The following is an 18,866-nucleotide window of genomic DNA, read 5'->3' on the forward strand; positions in this document are numbered from 1 at the left end:
CATGACTAAATCATCACCTACCTAGCATTTTCATAATTTGCTGAAATAGTTTAAATTCTCATAAATGTAACTTTAATGACACTGGCAAAAACATGCTTAATACGACAACTTTTTGTATGTATCAAACTATTTTGATTAACAGTTTATGCATATCTAGATATATAAAGTAGTAATCAATTTATCTGGATTCTTTTTCACTAACATGTCCAAATGTACTACCTGTTCAAAGTGTTACACAAATTACTGCATTATATGTGACAAACTAGTACTTAAATAATTCATAAAATACTGCATGACAAGTTCTGATCTACCCTTATAGGAAAATCATTATCAATAAAACGTGTACATCTTGAAATATTCCTTAAATCAGTTATTGTCTGAAAATATATGTACATTTTCCAACCAGGATAAGAGTAAACATGACTATACTGGTCCACAGTAGCATCCATTGTTGTTTCCTTAGCATGTATAAATAGGACTTGATCCCAAATTTAAAAGTACACCTGTCAAGTACAAGCTCATTGAGTTTAAGCTTCCAAAAAGGACCAGCCCATCAAATAGCCAGTAAACCAAAATTTCATATGTTATTAGCTACTCAGTGCCATGCAGGCAAAATCCTAAAAGAAACATTTATGTTGTGAGACCACTCCCTGTGTACCCAGCATGCGGTAGTCTACAGCCCCCCATGCCCTCTGTTCATAAGTAAATATTAGGCTAGCTGACCTTGTGGGTCATTTTAAGTCTAACCAATTTTCCATCTAAAGCTGAGAATCAAACTTGTACCTTGTGTCTAGAAGGAAAACACTATAACTATTATACCAAGCTCCCAACGTTGTTACTTGGATGTCTAAGACTGCACTGTCATGGGTAAAGAGGGACAATTCCATATGTGGATGCACTGAGCTACAGAAGTAGTGAAGGTAAGTTTGTAGTTCCATGTATTCAAAGATGAAATTAGGTAAATTATTTGTCATAAAATCTTATACTGCAGAAGAAAAGGGACAATATATTTGAAGATACATTTTTAAAAAATTACATTATGCTTCATAACAGAAACTTCAGCTTATTTGAATAAGAAACAAAGAATAGTCATGTCCATATTATCTGTATAAATGATTTAATGATTAGTTTGATCTAGGAATTTATACAATCGTTAATTATTCCGTGAATAATTTCATGAATGTTCGTCTCATTTACCTTATTATCAGGAAAATGTGCACTGCTGCTTGATAGCTAAAAACATTAATTAATTTATATGAGTATTATGTCCATACAGTGTAAAAATAAAGCAGTGCTTTGCATAACATTTTGCAAGTGTGTGTGTGTGTGTGTGTGTGTGTGTGTGTGTGTGTGTGTGTGTGTGTGTGTGTGTGTGTGTGTGTGTGCGCGTGTGCATGTGCGTTTGTACATTTGAGACCGAGAAATGAGGGAAGCATTTATGTAATGAAATACAGACTGAACACCTTGTTTTCAAATCGGTGGTTAATGTTCCTGGCTTCGTGTATAAGAAATCGTTAAGCAAAATGATTTGTACATCACCCAAGCTAAATATTTTAATTTGTGTAGTTTGTAAATAGTCTACAGGTAAACCTTTAAGAAGGAAAGCAGGAGATCCTAACTTGTGAAAAAGAAGACATAACTCACAGCCATAGCCTAAAAGATGACATAAAAAATGATTTGTGCTATATAGCATGCACATGGTACTGCCCCTCCCATTACCTACAAATAAAATGGAATATATAGCAATATGTCTTACTGATTCTAATGTAATATGAAAGGGATGAAACATTCAGAAATGTCTGGTTTTGAGTTAAGCAAAGAGCATGCAAGTTCTTGAACCAGAATTAAATGGTCTTCCTTCTTTGAAACCAGAAAGCTCTCATGAAGTAAGAGATGAGTCAGAGTCAGTCTCCTCCAATAAAAAGGCAACAGCTATTCACTAAGTATTTGAGACTTCAGAAATGTTACATCTTCTCTGCAGAGAAGGTATATCTAACATCACCACAGTTTACAAACATAAATAGCCATGCTAAATATCGCCAGCCTTAGTCAAAAGGAAGCTGTAAGTTATTTCCAACAGCATCACAGCGGCAACACTGTGGCCAGAGGACCTCAGGTGTCCCTTGAAAAGAGGCTGCTAGCACAGTGGGACTAACCCAGTCAACAAAGAATAAATGATAAAAGTAAATAAACTACTTAAGTTTATTACAAAGTTTTAGTATTCATTAGACAGTGATTCTGACACATTTTATTTTATTTTTGTTAATTTTAAGGAGCCATTACTGGATGTTATGCTGCCTCCACTTATGGTAGTTTCTAGGTGCAAGGTTACAACTAATACTGTGGTCCTGTATAACAATCATAGGTCCCCTCTACTTAGCCTGTATGACACAAAAAAGACACTTCCAGCAAAATACTGGGATACTCCATATTTTGCAATCCCTCTTTGTCTTTGTTAAAAATCTGTAAAATGTTTTCCAAGCTGAGTCAAGTGGCTAGCTTTTAAGCTAATTAATGTGCATTATACTTTGTAATCAACCGGGTGTAGTTATGTATTATTCAAAATGAGAAAGTGGAATTTGTGGGGGGGGGGGTATATTCATTAACATGTGATTTTGACATTCATCATAAACATTAATCATAAAACTCATTTCCTAATTTTACACTGCCTCCCAAACTTTGTGTGTGTGTTTGTGTGTGTGTGTGTGTGTGTGTGTGTGTGTGTGTGTGTGTGTGTGTGTGTGTGTGTGTGTGTGTGTGTGTGTGTGTGTGTATATATATATATATATATATATATATATATATATATGTATGGGTTCACTCCATAATCTCGAAATTTTGAAATATCGAATTTCAAAATCTCGAGACCATATAGTTGAAACCCCTAAATACCGAAAGATCAGAAGTGCGAATTTCAAAATCACGAAGTTTGGAGATGTTGAAGTAGCGATTCTTGTGTTGAGGTTTATGAATGGATAGGTGGAAGGTCAGCTAAGTATCTATGTTTAAGTGTGATGGTTAAGGGCTTTAGTGTGTGTGTAAGTGTGTGTTGTGACTGTGATGTGTGTGTGCGAGGGGAATATAGGTGTGTGGTGGTGTTTTCGTGTGTTTGTCTGTATAGTGCGACCTTGGAGTTAAAAGATTTAAGTAGGGGGGTGTGGGTGGCACAGCCCCTCACATGGAGAGTGCAGTTGGGCTTGCCCCTTTGCTTCTATCTAGTGTATGTTTGTATATTTGTGTTTTGGGTGAAGGTGTGTGCATGTGTATGTGTGTGGTGTATGTTTATTGTAGTGTTCGGGATTTTGAAATTCGTGCTTCTAGTCTTTCGGTATTTAGGGGTTTCAGCTATATGGTCTCGAGATTTTGAAATTCGATATTTCAAAATTTTGAGATTATGTAGTGAACTCATATATATATATATATATATATATATATATATATATATATATATATATTTATAAGTCTGCTTCAAAAGATCAGCGTTCCACAACATCAAACATCTGATCATTGAGTACCAGTTGATCGAAGGTGTGGAACATCGAACAGCCTGAACGGAGATCGCCATACAGCACGGAATGGGAAATCTACCATTCTCTTCACTGTAATGCAATCTCGGAGTTGGTATATTTAGCAGGCGCGCTTGCTCCACTGCAAAAACATGAAAGAAGATATGTTCTGTTTTTCGATTTTTTTTTTTTTTTTTTTTTTTTTTTTTTTTTTTTAATATTCGATGTTCCACAACTTCAATCATCTGGTACTCAATGAACAGATGTTCAATGTCATGGAACTTTGATCTTTTTGAAGTAGACATATATATATATATATATATATATATATATATATATATATATATGTGTGTGTGTGTGTGTGTGTGTGTACATACAATATAAATGCATACATTTATTTAGAAATGTTAAAAACATGGAGGTGTTGACTGTTTCAGCTGTAAGGAAACATGGGCCAGTAACACTTAATTTAAAAAGACCATATTACAGAGACTGGAAATGGATAAAAAAAATATCCAAACAAGCCAAAGGTCACCCAGTAGAAAAAATGTAAATGCAGAAAAATGAACAAACCAGGCATCCACCAGGGCTGTTACCTTAAAAAACTTTAATCAAACGACACAGGATAAGCGTTTTCACACAAAATGTGCTTCATCAGATCCATTGAATTAAAATTGCTAAAAACTATTATATAATAAAACACAAATTGAACAGCCAATCAAAAAAATCACATTAATCCTTGGTGTATACTTTGTTTTTTAAGGATGGGTTTTAAAGGTACAGCAGCATTAATACCTGGCAGTTTATCTGCCTGCAGTCTAACAATCCATTTAGTCTCAGCAATTTCAAGTTTGTTATTGAAATCAACCCCCTTTTTTTATATGCACAAGCTGTAATACACTAAACTCAAAAGTATGCCCTGGTTGCAGTGATATATGTTCCAGCCTGGGATGAAAGAGGCGGAAACTTTCACAAGAGAGCGAGCATTCTGTAGAGGAGAACGACCGCAAGAAGATTCCAGATTAGTGTATAATCTTTCCGCGTGTCCTTTAACAGCAGCACAAGTAAGTTTATTGGATAGAGATCTCAGTTTTGTACCCTCTCGACCAATTTTTATTGAAGAAGTGATACCTGATATTAAGCTTTTCATTAGGAACATTGCGTTAAAGTTAGCATTTGGGGAGCAACGAGCAGTGGCCAGCCCCCTTAAACACACTAGCATGTTTGTACCACAATTGAGTCCTACACTTAAGACTTTTGTCAAGATAGTAGAGAAAAAACTTTTTAAATTTGATATGAAGAAAAACAGTTTCCATAATTTTAAATTATGATGAGTATTTGACTCTGCAACAGCTGTGAGCTAATCACAAATTAGCTATACGTCCAGTTGATAAAGAGGGATCCTTTGTGGTCCTGGACACTACTTATTATGATATGAGTATGACTGAAATGCTTAATGATGATAATACTTATGAACTTATTATACAAGTTGAGTTGAATATGATTGTTAGAGTTATACATGATCAATTATATGAATTATTGATGGAATAAGTTATTGACAAAGGGTTATATAACTTTATGCTTGTACTAGAACTTTTGATACCAATTATCCATGGTTTGCCTAAGCTGCACAAGTCACTTTTGAAACCACCCTTTGCCCGATAGTATTGGGCAGGGGTTGGGCCACTGAATATATATCTATCTATTTAGAGAACCAACTTTAAGAACCACTAGAGAAAGTGGTTGCAGTTCTGAAAGATACGGAACCTTTTTTGAGTACTTTGGGTGACTTTACTAGGACACATGGTTTGTTCTCAGATAGTACTATTTTGGCTACCATGTATATTCAAACATTGTTAACTATAATACCCCATGATATGGGTGTTTCATCCCGCAAAAGGTTTTTATTAATTAACACTGAATATTCTCATGAGTTAATTGATTGTTTAGGCATATTGATGGATATTATTCTATGCAATAATGTTTTTTAATTTAATGATGTCATATACAGACATAAAGTGGGTGTAGCAATGGGGACTCCATGCACTAACAGTTACGCCAACCTTGTGCTGGTGGACTGGGAGCGCACTGCTGTCCTCTCCAGCCATGAGTTTATAACACAGTTATTATACTATAAAAGATTTGTGGATGATATTTTTATTTTATGGCATGGTATGGAGTCTGATCTTCTGAAATTTGTGCAATATTTTGAATCTTCTAGTGATTGTTTTAAGTTTGTATTGAATCATTCACGTACTTCTATTGAATTCTGGGATACTAAGATTACATTGGTTAATGGTACCATCTGTAGTTCTCTTTATAGAAAATCATGTAGGAAAAATGCACTTTTGTACTGTAATAGTATGTATCCAAAACACATTTTTAACAACATTGCTAAAGGTCAATACTTAAGAATGTCTAGATTGCATACAGATGATGATGAATGCAGAGAAGCTATGTTTAATTTGAAAGATGATCTGCTTGCTAGGGGCTACAATGAACAATCTTTAGATAGTACCTTGAATGAAGTTATTGTGATGCACCCTGATAAGAGTAGACCATTTTTTAATCATCCATTTACTTCCACGAAATGTAATATAAGGAATGTTTTAGATAATAGAGTTAGGTTATCTTTGTCTTATGGCAATAACATGCACCAGGTATGTGACATAGTGAATAAATATTGGCCAGTCTTACTTTCCGATGGCAAAATTAAAGGGATTGTAGCAGATAAGCCTAGTTATACCTTTAAAAATAACCTATCACTTGAAAGACAGTTACAAGTCAACTATTAAATCTTCAATTGTATCTGATCGCATTGGTACATTTCCATGTAGATTATGTAAAGCTTGTTCCCATACCTCTTCTGAGATTGACTTTAAGCAACCCACTATGGATATTTTGTTCAAGCCAAGACTTTATGCAGATTGCAGGTCTAAGGGCTTGATATATTTAGCAAAGTGCAGGATATGCATCTCGTTTTATGTGGGGAAAACAATTAGGATGTTGAAAGAGTGAATTTTGCAGCATATAGGTGACATCATATGCATGAATCTACTCAATGCCTTGGCTAAACATATATCACTGCAACTAGGGCACACTTTTGAGTTTAGTGTATTACAACTTGTGCATATGAAAAAAAAGGGGGGGGGGTTTAATAACAAACTTGAAATTGCTGAGACTAAATGGATTGTTAGATTGCAGGCAGATAAACTGCCAAGTATTAATGCTGCTGTACCTTTAAAACGCATCCTTAAAAATGAAGTATACACCAATGATTAATGTGATTTTTTGATTGGTTGTTCAATTTGTGTTTTATTTTATAACGGTTTTTAGCTATTTTAATTCAATGGATCTGATGAAGCACATTTTGTGTGAAAGCGCTTATCCTGTGTCATTTGATTAAAGTTTTTAAGGTAACAGCTCTGGTGGACACCTGGTTTGTTCATTTTTCTACATATTACAAAGACTGATTACAAAACCCTAGTATATTACATATAACTAAATTTCAGTGCTATTTCCATCATAAGAACTCAGATATTTTTATTCATTCAGATAAGCAATCATACAACCAAGCATTATTAATGTCATACACAACCAACACAGGCAATACATTTCTTCTCAAGTTCTAGGAACAGTCTTGACATGCAAACAAACAACTATGTGCAACCATCAAGAATTCAGAAATACCTAAGCCTTCTCCATATCACTGTTATACAGCTCTAATTAGGATGTTCCACAGACTTTTCACCTCTGTTACCTGAAGGAAAGGAAAACTGAACACCGAATATTTTTCATTTGTGCCACACTGGTCTGCGCAGTTCATTGTACTGATGAACTTTATTTTTTATTCTAATTTACTCATTTACCTTCAGTAAGTGAACTAATTTGTCCTGGATCTCTTTTCCAGGCATAATATGTGCTAGAAGAAAAGGCAAATGTGACTTGTCATCTGGCCAGCATGCTTTTGAGATATAAAAGGAAACAGGAGATTATACTGAATATCCTCACAGGCATGGGAAGAATGAATAAACACCACGTAGGTATTGGCCAGACTTTAAAACTGAACCTTTGCCTGAAAGATATGAGCCAGGCCCTCGTTATTCAACATGGAGTTTTTGCATAAGTGCTATTCCTACACCAAATTAAAATTAATTTACTTTTGTTTAGTAGTATTATAGCATTTAGCCGTGGTGGTGCAGTGGTTAGTGTTGTCACCTTACAAGAGACTATCCGGTTTGATTCTTGGCTGGAGTGCCCTCTGTGCGGAGTCTGCGTGTCCTCCACTGGTGATCTGCTGTGGTGACTAATAACCGGAAAAAACTGAAAGACATTGATTTTTTGAGTGTTACGGCATTTATCATCATTATGATGGCTGATCAAAATGAAAAAAAATGACAGTGAAAAAAGTGAGGGGGGAAATGTTACCATAGTAAGTACATTGTATTCAGGATGCAGTAGAAATGCATTAGATATTTGTCATTAATAGTGATAATAAAACATGTTTACTGGCTACTCTAAAATCTCCATATGTATTGCAATTTGCCTTACAATTATAGCCTGAGTTGGGACTAAAATGTACTACTGGGACTAGTTAAACTACCTAGTTAAGGGATAAATTAACAATAAATGTAAAATCAACGGCCAACTTCACAAAACAGTACCAATAACCACCAATTGAAGAAGTCGAGATAAGAAAGAAATATGCATTCCGTAAAATGAACGCTTTATTAAAATATCTGCGTTTTCATCCAAATGTAGACTTCATCAGATTTAACAACCATAATAACCATTTCATTCCTATTTATACAAATTTAATTCTTCGCTAGCCAATGGTACCTAACCATAATTAAGAATGAGCAAATCAGCATCAACATTTCATTAAAATCTCATTAATGTTCTCATTAATATATTTCCCCTTAAAAACATAAAATCTTTGTTATAATTAAATAAATACAATTAAATTCTTAAAAACTAGAAAGTATTTTATAGTTATGTAGCCTAGAATCAGATGCTTTTATATATATATATATATATATATATATATATGTATATATATATGTATGTATATAAAAATTCATTTAAAATACATTGTATAAATGAGTAGATAAAAAAATAAATAAATAAATAAATTGTTTATTCCAGGGATTGGCGCCATCTGCTTTTTAATACTATATTCTAGCTGCTCTTAATTTTAACAATGGTAATATAGAAATGTACTCATTCAGGCCAGGGGTCCTGTTGGCTTCTAAGGCTACCTGCCACCATAATTCTTTGTAGCCTATATTCTCTTCCCATGGGCCCCCCCCAATATCCTCCTTTACTTGGTCCAAAATGAAAAAGTTAAATTGATTTTCTTTACAAATCTTAGTGTGCCTGAAAAGTGCATTCGTTTCTTTACATTTTTTAATATCGTACATGTGTTCATAGAGCCTCTTTTTCAGGGATCTTTCGGTTTTACCTACGTAAAACGAAGAACACTTTTTACAAATTACCAAATAAACCAAGCCTTTAGAATCACAGTTGAAATAACCTTTGCTATACAGCCATAATTCCCTACTGTCCAAATATACTTTCTCTAAATTTATTACAAATTCACATTGTCTACACTTTCCACATTTAAATGTCCCTACTTTACCTAAATGGGCCCTATCACCTATTTTTCTTCCATTCCCATTTTCTAATATATTTTTAATATTCAGAGAATTCTTAAACACAACTTTTGGGTTTGAATCAGATAGTCCTTCCAAATCAGTGAGGGTTTTAAATTTCTCCCATTCTTTTTGAAAAAGCTCCTTTACTTTCTTATTCAAAGTGTTATATTCTAGTACTAATGATTGTTCATAATTATCCTTCCCCATTTTCATGTTGTCACCATCATTCATTGTGTTTTCTCTTTCCCCTAGGATGGGCTTAAATCTTCCACTTCTTGCCTTAGTTACTTCCATTCTAAGTTCATTAACAAATTCTTTGGGGTACCCTCTCTCTGTAAACATCATCTCCAATTTGTCACATTCCTTGGTGAAGTCCTCGTCAGAGCTTGTCATTCTTGATCCCCTGACGAATTGTCCCTTCACCAAGTTCCTTTTACAACGAATTGGGTGCCCACTTTCAAAGTGGAGAAATGAGTTAACGTATGTGTCTTTTCTGTATACCTTAGTCTCAATTAACAATAGAAAACCACTGTGGAGCATACTTGAAATAATTCTGTGAATACTGACATTTAAAAAACGTGTTTATTAAGTAATGTTCTATAGGGTGGACATGCTAGACCAGTACTGTCCTATTTGATGAACATACTAGGCATAGTAATGCCCTATAGGGTGGACACGCTAGGCATAGTAATGCCCTATAGGGTGGACACGCTAGGCATAGTAATGCCCTATAGTGTGGACATGCTAGGCATAGTAATGCTCTATAGGGTGGACTTGCTAGGCATAGTAATGCCCTATAGCCACAGCATGCAACAACATAATAACATATTTATTTTTTTCTGGTAAAAATATAGAGGATTTTTGCAATTACTGCATGCAGTACATTATGCGGAAAATTCACCACAGCACCCAAAATTAAAATTGTCTAATGCCAAATGTCAGAAAATGTAGCAATAAGGACACATGAAATAAAACCACTTGAATCCTTTTTTAAACAATTATATATTTGACTCACGTTGAGATTCCTTTTTGACACTTTCACAAAATAAAAAGTATGTTCATCTGAAAAACACACCTAAGAATGCAATTCTATCCTCAGAGTTTCCACTGTAGTATGCCTCTGAATTTGACCTAACAGCTTTAACCACTTGAAAACATGACATTGTAGCCATGGTGTGGTACAGCTGAAAACAAAAAATATATATATGTATATATATATATATATATATATATATATATATAGAGAGAGAGAGAGAGAGAGAGGTATATATTCTGGTAAAATTGGTAAAATATTAAATATTTTATTTCTGATATACTGACAACTCAAGAAAGTAGTAAAATATAATACAAAAGGTAAGATTGTAGCAGTAAAGACATGAACTAAGGTCACCTGGGCCAGTTTTGAAGGCTATATATATTGCTATTTTACACATTTAACTAGGTAATCCCATTTAAGACAAGTGTTGCTTGTGACCAAGGAGCATGTCCTGGTTAATTGACTTGCTTAGAATCATACAGTAGGCAGATGGAAGTGGAAGGAATCAAACCCTGTGCCCTTTTGAGATTTAGCTATTGAATGCATGACACTGTAGCCACTGCATGATTTAACTGTGAAAAATACCTTGTTTTTTCCTGGTGAAATATACACAATTCTCACTCTTGCCAGGGCTTAGTACACAAATGTACTGGACATTAGTTTAACTGGCCTTTTGAGTAGAGGTCAAGTAGCATCCAGGTGGAATATTAGCATAGTGCTGGCCTATGACAATAAAATGTACCTGAATCACAAGATTTACTAGCTGTATATAAGAGATCATATATCAATTCATTGTTGTCAGGAGCTTCTAATAGGATACTTAGATTCAAAACACTCACATGCTGTGCCAGTGGACCATGTTTCTTTTGAGAGGGTACACTACCTTAGACTTTGAACGAATCACATAAATATAATGACCACATTGCTGTTAGACAGATACTGTCTCCTAAGAAACCATGTTACTAATTATTCAGAAATTATCTTGTAAGTGCTCTTTACCTTAAACATTCTCTGTACTTTTAGTATAGAACATTAAAAAATTATTGGCCACAGAAATGTATTTCATCTTGATACTATTAGACACATAGACTGACCTTTACAATAAGCCATATAATTTGTATTTAACAGTGATCATATAAAGACCTACTTTCATGTGCAGCATGCCTCTCCACCGTGTAACCAAAAAGTCTGCCTTCTCACCTCTCATGTTTAATTGCAAGGAAAGTGAGCATTAAATTTGAGCACTTGACCTTAAACATTTGAGTAGTTTTCAGAATGCTATGGCAGTAGAGATTTTTGACAGTTGTTGCCAGTGTAATGTTATTATAGATTTTAATGGGTGATGTGCTTAATTTTGTTTGTAAAGGTGGCCTACATAATCTTCCTCCATTCTCCTTCTTTGAAAAGAGATAGTTTTGGGGGTTGAGGGTTTGGTAGCCCCTTCTTATAACAGTATCTTAGGAAATAATTGCATAAGTGCTATTCCTACACCACATTTTTCTCATTATAATTAATTTACTTTTGTTTAGTAGTATTATAGCATTTAGCTGCGGTGGTGCTCCAATGGCAGCAGAGTAACCAGAATCAGTGATAAATGAGAGCATAAGAATTCACATAATGATGTCACTTGGCATTCTGGGATTGCAGTATTAAAGGTCTAGTATTTTAAATAATTGTCAGACTGTGAAAGAAACAATGACCACAGGAATTTATTTCAGCATCTTGTTCATGGATACACACACACACACACACACACACACACACACACACACACACACACACACACACACACACACACACATATCCAAAATGGATAGCCACTTCTGGTGATCTCCTGTGATCACGAGACGTGGTAATAATAGCCAGAGTAATGTACTTCAAGGTGCTGTTACTGCAGTCATTGATCATGTTGTTCAAATTAGAGGTATATAAATAAGAAAGAAATGCGTATTTTGCTGGGTCTGATATTAATACTGCCAACCACAGCTCTCAACCTCTTACCACAAGAGTCACAGACAAAGCCGAAAATAATAAAGGTGAAAGTTTCAAAATTAGGGACAAATTTAAAAAAATATTGCTCTTATTTACCTGAAAAGTTGTTGAAATTGCATTTATTTCATAAGCATGTATTTTCTTATAGTCCTCAACAATTTACCAAAAACAATTGTTATGAGGAGCAGACCAAGACTATGAGGAAAAACTAGGGACATTCTGTGACATTAGGGACAGTTATGAGCTATGTTGAGGATAGATTTATCTGTTTTCCTGCTGGAAATTAAAACAAAGCCCATACCTGGAAGCATACCTCTCAACCTCTTAGAGCAAGAAATCTGGACAAAGCCATAAATAAAAGTGGGACAAAGGCCCAAACATATGGAAAATTTTAAAGTGTTGCACTTACAAACTTAGAACATTCATAGAACAACAGGTTTTGTATTGTAATGAATTTTCTGAAGAGTATGAAGTCTGTAACTGAAATGTCTGTCATTATTTTCTAAGTTCAGTCTTTAATGATTCTTCATTAATTTACCAGAAAAACACAATTTTTATGAAAAATGGACCAAATATATGAGGCAAAAATCTGGACCTTCTGCAAACATCTGTACAGTTGGGAGGTATGCTTGGAAGAATAAAATGTTCTTCAAAATCAATGCATCTGCAGCTCCTTTTACTTTCTTATCATATGACTAGAGACAGCTAAGAAAGCACTTTGACTGATTACTAACCACAATTGACCACAGGTGCTTAGAACATGGGTTGGCAACCCATCTATCCATGTTCTATAGATGTCTTCATAGGGATGAAGAAAGAAGACATGCTAATAAATACAATTTCCTCTTTCTAGTTAGACATATAGTTTTTTATGTTTTTTTTTTTGTTTGTTTTTTTTAACATTCTATAAGGAAGCCGAGTTAGTATTCAAAGTAGAGGGGTTCTTACTCCCACCTCTTTCTGTGGTTCCAGTAAGATATATTTTTAAAAGAGGTTTGTTTGCTTATCACAATTCAGTGACTCATTTAAGTCTCCCTTTGAGGTACGTGAATGTATGTATAGCTGTACCCACATTCTCATACTTTAGGGTATCTGTCTGGTGAGACCACTCTGTAAGGTACAATTGCAGTTAGGATCTAGGGACAAAAGCTACAATATAATGTTAATATTCTTATCATCTTGTGGTTTTCTGGTATGCTGCAAATAAAGCAGTAAAGCCACAATACTCATATGCATGTACTTCCTTGTCCATGCCTTGTTTTTATGGTTTATACTGCTGACAATATACATGTTGAAGTAAAAGCTCTGTTAAATATGGAATGTATAATAGCAACAAGCTTAATTATATGAAAGAAGAAGCTATTTGCAAGGGAATTGGAAAGAGAATGTTTACACACATTGAATGGACTTGATGAATGACTCTTGCCCATCTCTGACTGCTATTTTTCCGAGGGCCTCATTTGGTCTTAATCTGTCTCTTGTCTGTCGACTTACCAGTGTAATACTTACATTATACAGTTATACTGAACATTATATAAGACACAATTTATGATGTTAGGGTGCTTTAAAATATTGAGATGCTGTTGTGTGACAAAACTAACGTCATGGGCAAAACTCATGCACTTGGGATTATTAATATCACCCATTAACATTGAAGAAAGAGATAACTTGGAACAGGTTCTTCTTCCAAAAGCATGCACACACATGGCACACACACACACACACACACACAAATATATATGCAGACTATTTCTATTTTTTCTTTTTGTGTCTGCAAAATGGTTATTTCATTATATCTCATAAATAATTTTAACCTAGGCTCTAAATAGCTGTCATTTTCTTAAGAACTTTTACTATTATAAAGGGTAGCATTCATGGCCATTACACAAGAGTTCATTGGGGATGTGTATGGCAATTCAGAGACAGAAGCTGAGCTTAACTGCAACTGTTAGAACTAGTTTTAAAAGAAATATGCACGAGACAATAATGAGATAAAAATGAAGAATGTGTGAAAAATCTACAAAGTATCCTATGAAAATATTGTGCCTTTCCCATATTTATGCTGTTCATAGTCACATTTTGATGGGTAACTGTGCCTTGCACAGACAGCTTTTAAAAAAGACTCCATGCATTTTGTATCCACTTTGCATTCCACAAGGATGCTTGATTGCATGCTCATTCTAGCTGTATCCCACTGTGAGTTTCATGTTTCAGTAGTATTGAAATCTGGTGCATGAAGTGGTCTTTGCTAGCTTAAGAGAAAACAGGAATGGGCACTTTTTCTGGAGCATGAGTCACTGCAGGGCTTCTGATAAATATAATTTAATTTGATACTCTGACTTCTGGCCTCCTAGACCCAAGAATAACCAGAATATCTCTCTAGGATATTTTTGCTTGTCTCCAAACTCTGCATTTTGTGTTTCAGGTGTTTCAGCTTCTACAATGAAAAACTTCCAACACAGGCTTTTTCTGTTTTCCTCTTTTGTGTGTACATTTTGACTAAAAAATATCTCCACAGAATAACTTTTCTTCTCTGCTGTGGCTTTTTTACTTGTACTAGACAGTCACTGCTCTGGCTTTCTCTCAGTACTGCTTGAACATTTTAAGCAGCAATCATCTTGAATGTTTTGTTTGCCTCTGCAAATATGTAACCTGTCCTCTTGCACATCCTTACCGAACTGCATCACAGAAACTTGCTGTACTTATACACTCACCAAACCTGTATTTTGATTACACTTTTGTCCATATTTTCCAGCTGTGGTGCCTGTCTCTTAATCATGCCCATAGACAGACATCTTTGTACAATTATATGTTGTTGCTTTTAATTAAATTGCCAGGCTACAATGGGAAAATGTTTAAGCACTTTTTATTTATCCTTGTTAGGTCAGCTAGGCTACTAGCATCTTTTCAAGAGAGACCCAAGGTGGTATTTATACTACTACTGGAAATTTGCCAGGCATCAAAGAACTTCCCTTGCTCCTTTTAATAGGTATTGTATAATCTTTTATAGCCATTTCATTTATCACCAACTCAAGCAAATGGCACCTCAATTTAATGTCTCATGCAAAAGACAGCACAAATAGAATGCAGCACCCCACGCCCCCAATACCATCCTATAGTGTCAGCAATCCACTCACATGGAGTGGGAGTACAACCCACACCCGTCTTGTCTTCCAAAACCAGAGGTAATTGTGTTTTAACCTGCAGGCTGTAACTTCTGCCTAGACTATGACAGCAGCAGTCATACAGATTTATTTAGTTTACAGTTAAGAGACAACTTTGTGAACAGAAGCTTGGACATTGTTAAACTGTTCCAGTGTCAAGTTTAAGCACTACTGCATTGTCATTTATCCATATTTTTTTCAGTCTGTACTTCTAACAAACTCTTTAGACACACATTTTTAAAGCCATTACATGGATTTTTAGTACATAGATCTCTTTCATGTATACTGCCTATGTGGCTCACTTGTACACTATCTACAAATGCATTCGACTGCATCCATGAGAATTTTAGTCTTTAGTCATTCTCCTCCAGAATGTTAATACTATACCGTTGTGACTTCCTATATTTAACAAACATTTTTACAAAAATGACATACACTATCACACTTCTATAGTCTTGTGTTCTTTTCTTTGCACTAGCTGTTACCTTATTTGTCTGCAACCATAGCATTTAGACTTGTGTAGTATCTTTCTATATGTTTAACAAGTGTTATTTTGATTGACCTGATGGGAAGCATGTTTTCTCTTTCCATTCTATTTTTATTATTTTTACAGATTCTAGACTTCCATTTTTCTTCATGCTTAGTCACTGTGTGAATGTATCATGAAAAATATCTGATTTTTTCCCAGTGTAAGCTCAGTTTCCCTCAGCAATGTGCCTCATATATGATTATTTCTTATCCATCAATTGCTATTTGTCCATATTCCCTACTATGTGCCCTTTTTCTTAGCTGAGTAACATATGCATCATTTTTTCTTGGCCCATTGATTTCATAGTTTTTCACAAAAATAAAATAAACAAAAACATCTTTATTGTACATCAACATTATATCATTTCCATACACCTCATACTTGGTGAGGGGCAGTAGTCACCCCAACAGCTGTCCATTTAATAAAAAGCACCCCTTCCCTATACTTTGTATACATATGGAGCAGGTTAAATCATTGTTTACAATTTTTCTAGTACCCCAGCAAATGTGCACCTATCTTAACATTTATATTTACTGCTTCTCATATTAAACAGTTATGTCCTTGCTACTATATTTCTATCTTATTTGCCAGTTGTATAAGTATAAGGCTGAGATGTAGCATGCCTTTCTTAGTAATCGCACCCCTTAATCACATACATATTCTTCATACCCTTTCCTGTTCTGACCCTTTCGTTTACTATGAATTTTGCCAGCACCCATTTTTGTACAATACTGTATCCTACTTCATATTTGGTCTCCACTTCTTAAATCCATAACTATTTGCAAACTCTCATCCCCCACCCCCAGGAGAATCATCATCTAATCTCTCTTCTTAACCCTCTTAAATCCATTATTCCTAATCAGAAAGTTTTTTAATCCTTTAATCTTTTATACATCTATAAGTATGTCTTTTTGCTGTCACTCCAAACCTGAATACTTCATCCATCTACACCATTTCTTCTGGTGCCTGTATCTAGAATTTTTATCTCTCACTTCTGTCTACATCTCTTCTAACTGATCCACTGTTTGTACAAATCTATTTTCTGTCTGGTGCCTCCTTTTGCTTTCACTTCCTAGTTACCACTTTTTTGCAGACTACCATTAACAAACCCATTAAAGCCTTATTGCCCTCTGATACTATGGAAGAATATCCTAGAAGAAACAACTTCTTTGTTACCTCTTTTGGTCACTGAAATATCCTATTAACTGTCTATTGCATCTGCTGCTTAAATGTCTCCCAAGTTATCAGACTCCTAAAAATATATGTCCAAGTTCTTCTTCCCACCTCACATCTCCAGCATGTCTTGTGCACAGTTAAGACATTTTTGACAATCTTTGCAGTGTATAAAAATATTTATGGAGACATTTCCATCCAAATATCTTACACTTGCAGGACTTTGGACACTACCTTAGGGAGCTCTTTATAATTTCCCACACATCCTTGTCTATTCTGTCGCCTGTCTCTCACTTCCATTTCCTCTTCTGATCATCTGCCTTTGTGCCATTGCCTCCCTGTATCCATCCCTTAACCCGGGTTATTAACCCTCTGGTATCCCTGCCCTCTTCTCTTCTTTTCCCTATTTCTTGAATTATTTCTGGTATTATACAGTAACCCCTTTCCTTCTTTGTATATTCTTCCCCATGTTCACTATTCTGTATTCCTACCCCCATGTTCACTATTCTGTATTCCTACCCCCATGTTCACTATTCTGTATTCCTACCCCCATGTTCACTATTCTGTATTCCTACCCCCATGTTCACTATTCTGTATTCCTACCCCCATGTTCACTATTCTGTATTCCTACCCCATGTTCACTATTCTGTATTCCTACCCCCATGTTCACTATTCTGTATTCCTACCCCCATGTTCACTATTCTGTATTCCTACCCCCATGTTCACTATTCTGTATTCCTACCCCCATGTTCACTATTCTGTATTCCTGCTCTAGATTTATTTCTGTCTGGTATTCTTTAATTTATTCCCATATCTTCACTCCGTTCCCAACTAATATCTGGGCCCAATTCTTTTCACCCCCTGCTGTTACTGGGACCACCTCCTTGCTATTGACTGATTAAATATGCCCTGCCTTTCTTCCCCTATTGGGATAATCCTGTCTTGACACTTCCGTGACTCTCCTCTACCTCACATAAGTCTAAAAATGTTTTGATTCTCTTTTAGTGAGGCCAGTTTAATATCCTTCTCACTTGATGTTAATGAGTCCCACAATATTTATTTATTTATTATTTGTTTACCATGAAAGTCCGACTTGGAACAAAGCCAATTTTCAGTGAAGGCCCAGGGAGAAATGCTCCAAGCACATGTCTTTGTAACGTAGGAGGAAACCGGATTACCCAGAGAAAACCCACACAAATGCAGGGAGGGCACGCAGACTCCGCACAGAAGGCACTCCAGCCAAAAATCAATCTGGAGAACCTCTTGCTGTGAGGTGACAAATCTACCACTGCATCACTGTGCTGTCAATATCTAATTTAGAGCTGTTTCTTCCTTCTCACTCACAAATCATCTCCTTCCAGATGGTTGTATAATCAATATCTACTATTCTTAGCATGTTTGCTATCAAAATGGCTTTTAAGTCTGGGACCCCTTACTCACCTTCCACTGTAAGCCTCAACAATATTTCCCAAGCCACTCTAGGTATTTTACTAGTCCATATGCAGCCACTTATCAATTGCTTCATCTTCTTACATATTACAGTTGAGGTTAACTGCCAAAATACCTATCATGGATGAGTGCTATTAAACTCATTTTAACTGCTTGAATTCTCTGATCTAAATCTAACTTGATCACCTTCCACAATTTTACCTGCAACTGCGCTTTCTGATAGGCCTTCTGATACATAGCCTCCACTATCCTCTCTAATTTCTCACTCTCAGTCATATTTGTAGGCAGCTTATTTCCTACCTCCAAACCTCATGATGTCCTTCTCATTCCATATCTTCAGTGCCTACCTTTATCCCCAAAGCC

At 35.4% G+C, this 18,866-nt stretch overlaps 1 protein-coding gene across 1 annotated transcript in view; it reads left to right on the forward strand.

Annotated features, from left to right (window-relative positions):
• MRAP2 (melanocortin 2 receptor accessory protein 2) overlaps positions 1-18,866 on the forward strand; it is a 1,283,298-nt gene that overhangs the window by 435,194 nt on the left and 829,238 nt on the right. The window lies entirely within an intron of this gene.

This window comes from Protopterus annectens, chromosome 1.part0, assembly GCF_019279795.1.
Source record: "Protopterus annectens isolate FY-2018-M chromosome 1.part0, PAN1.0, whole genome shotgun sequence".
Taxonomy (NCBI): Eukaryota; Metazoa; Chordata; order Ceratodontiformes; family Protopteridae; genus Protopterus; species Protopterus annectens.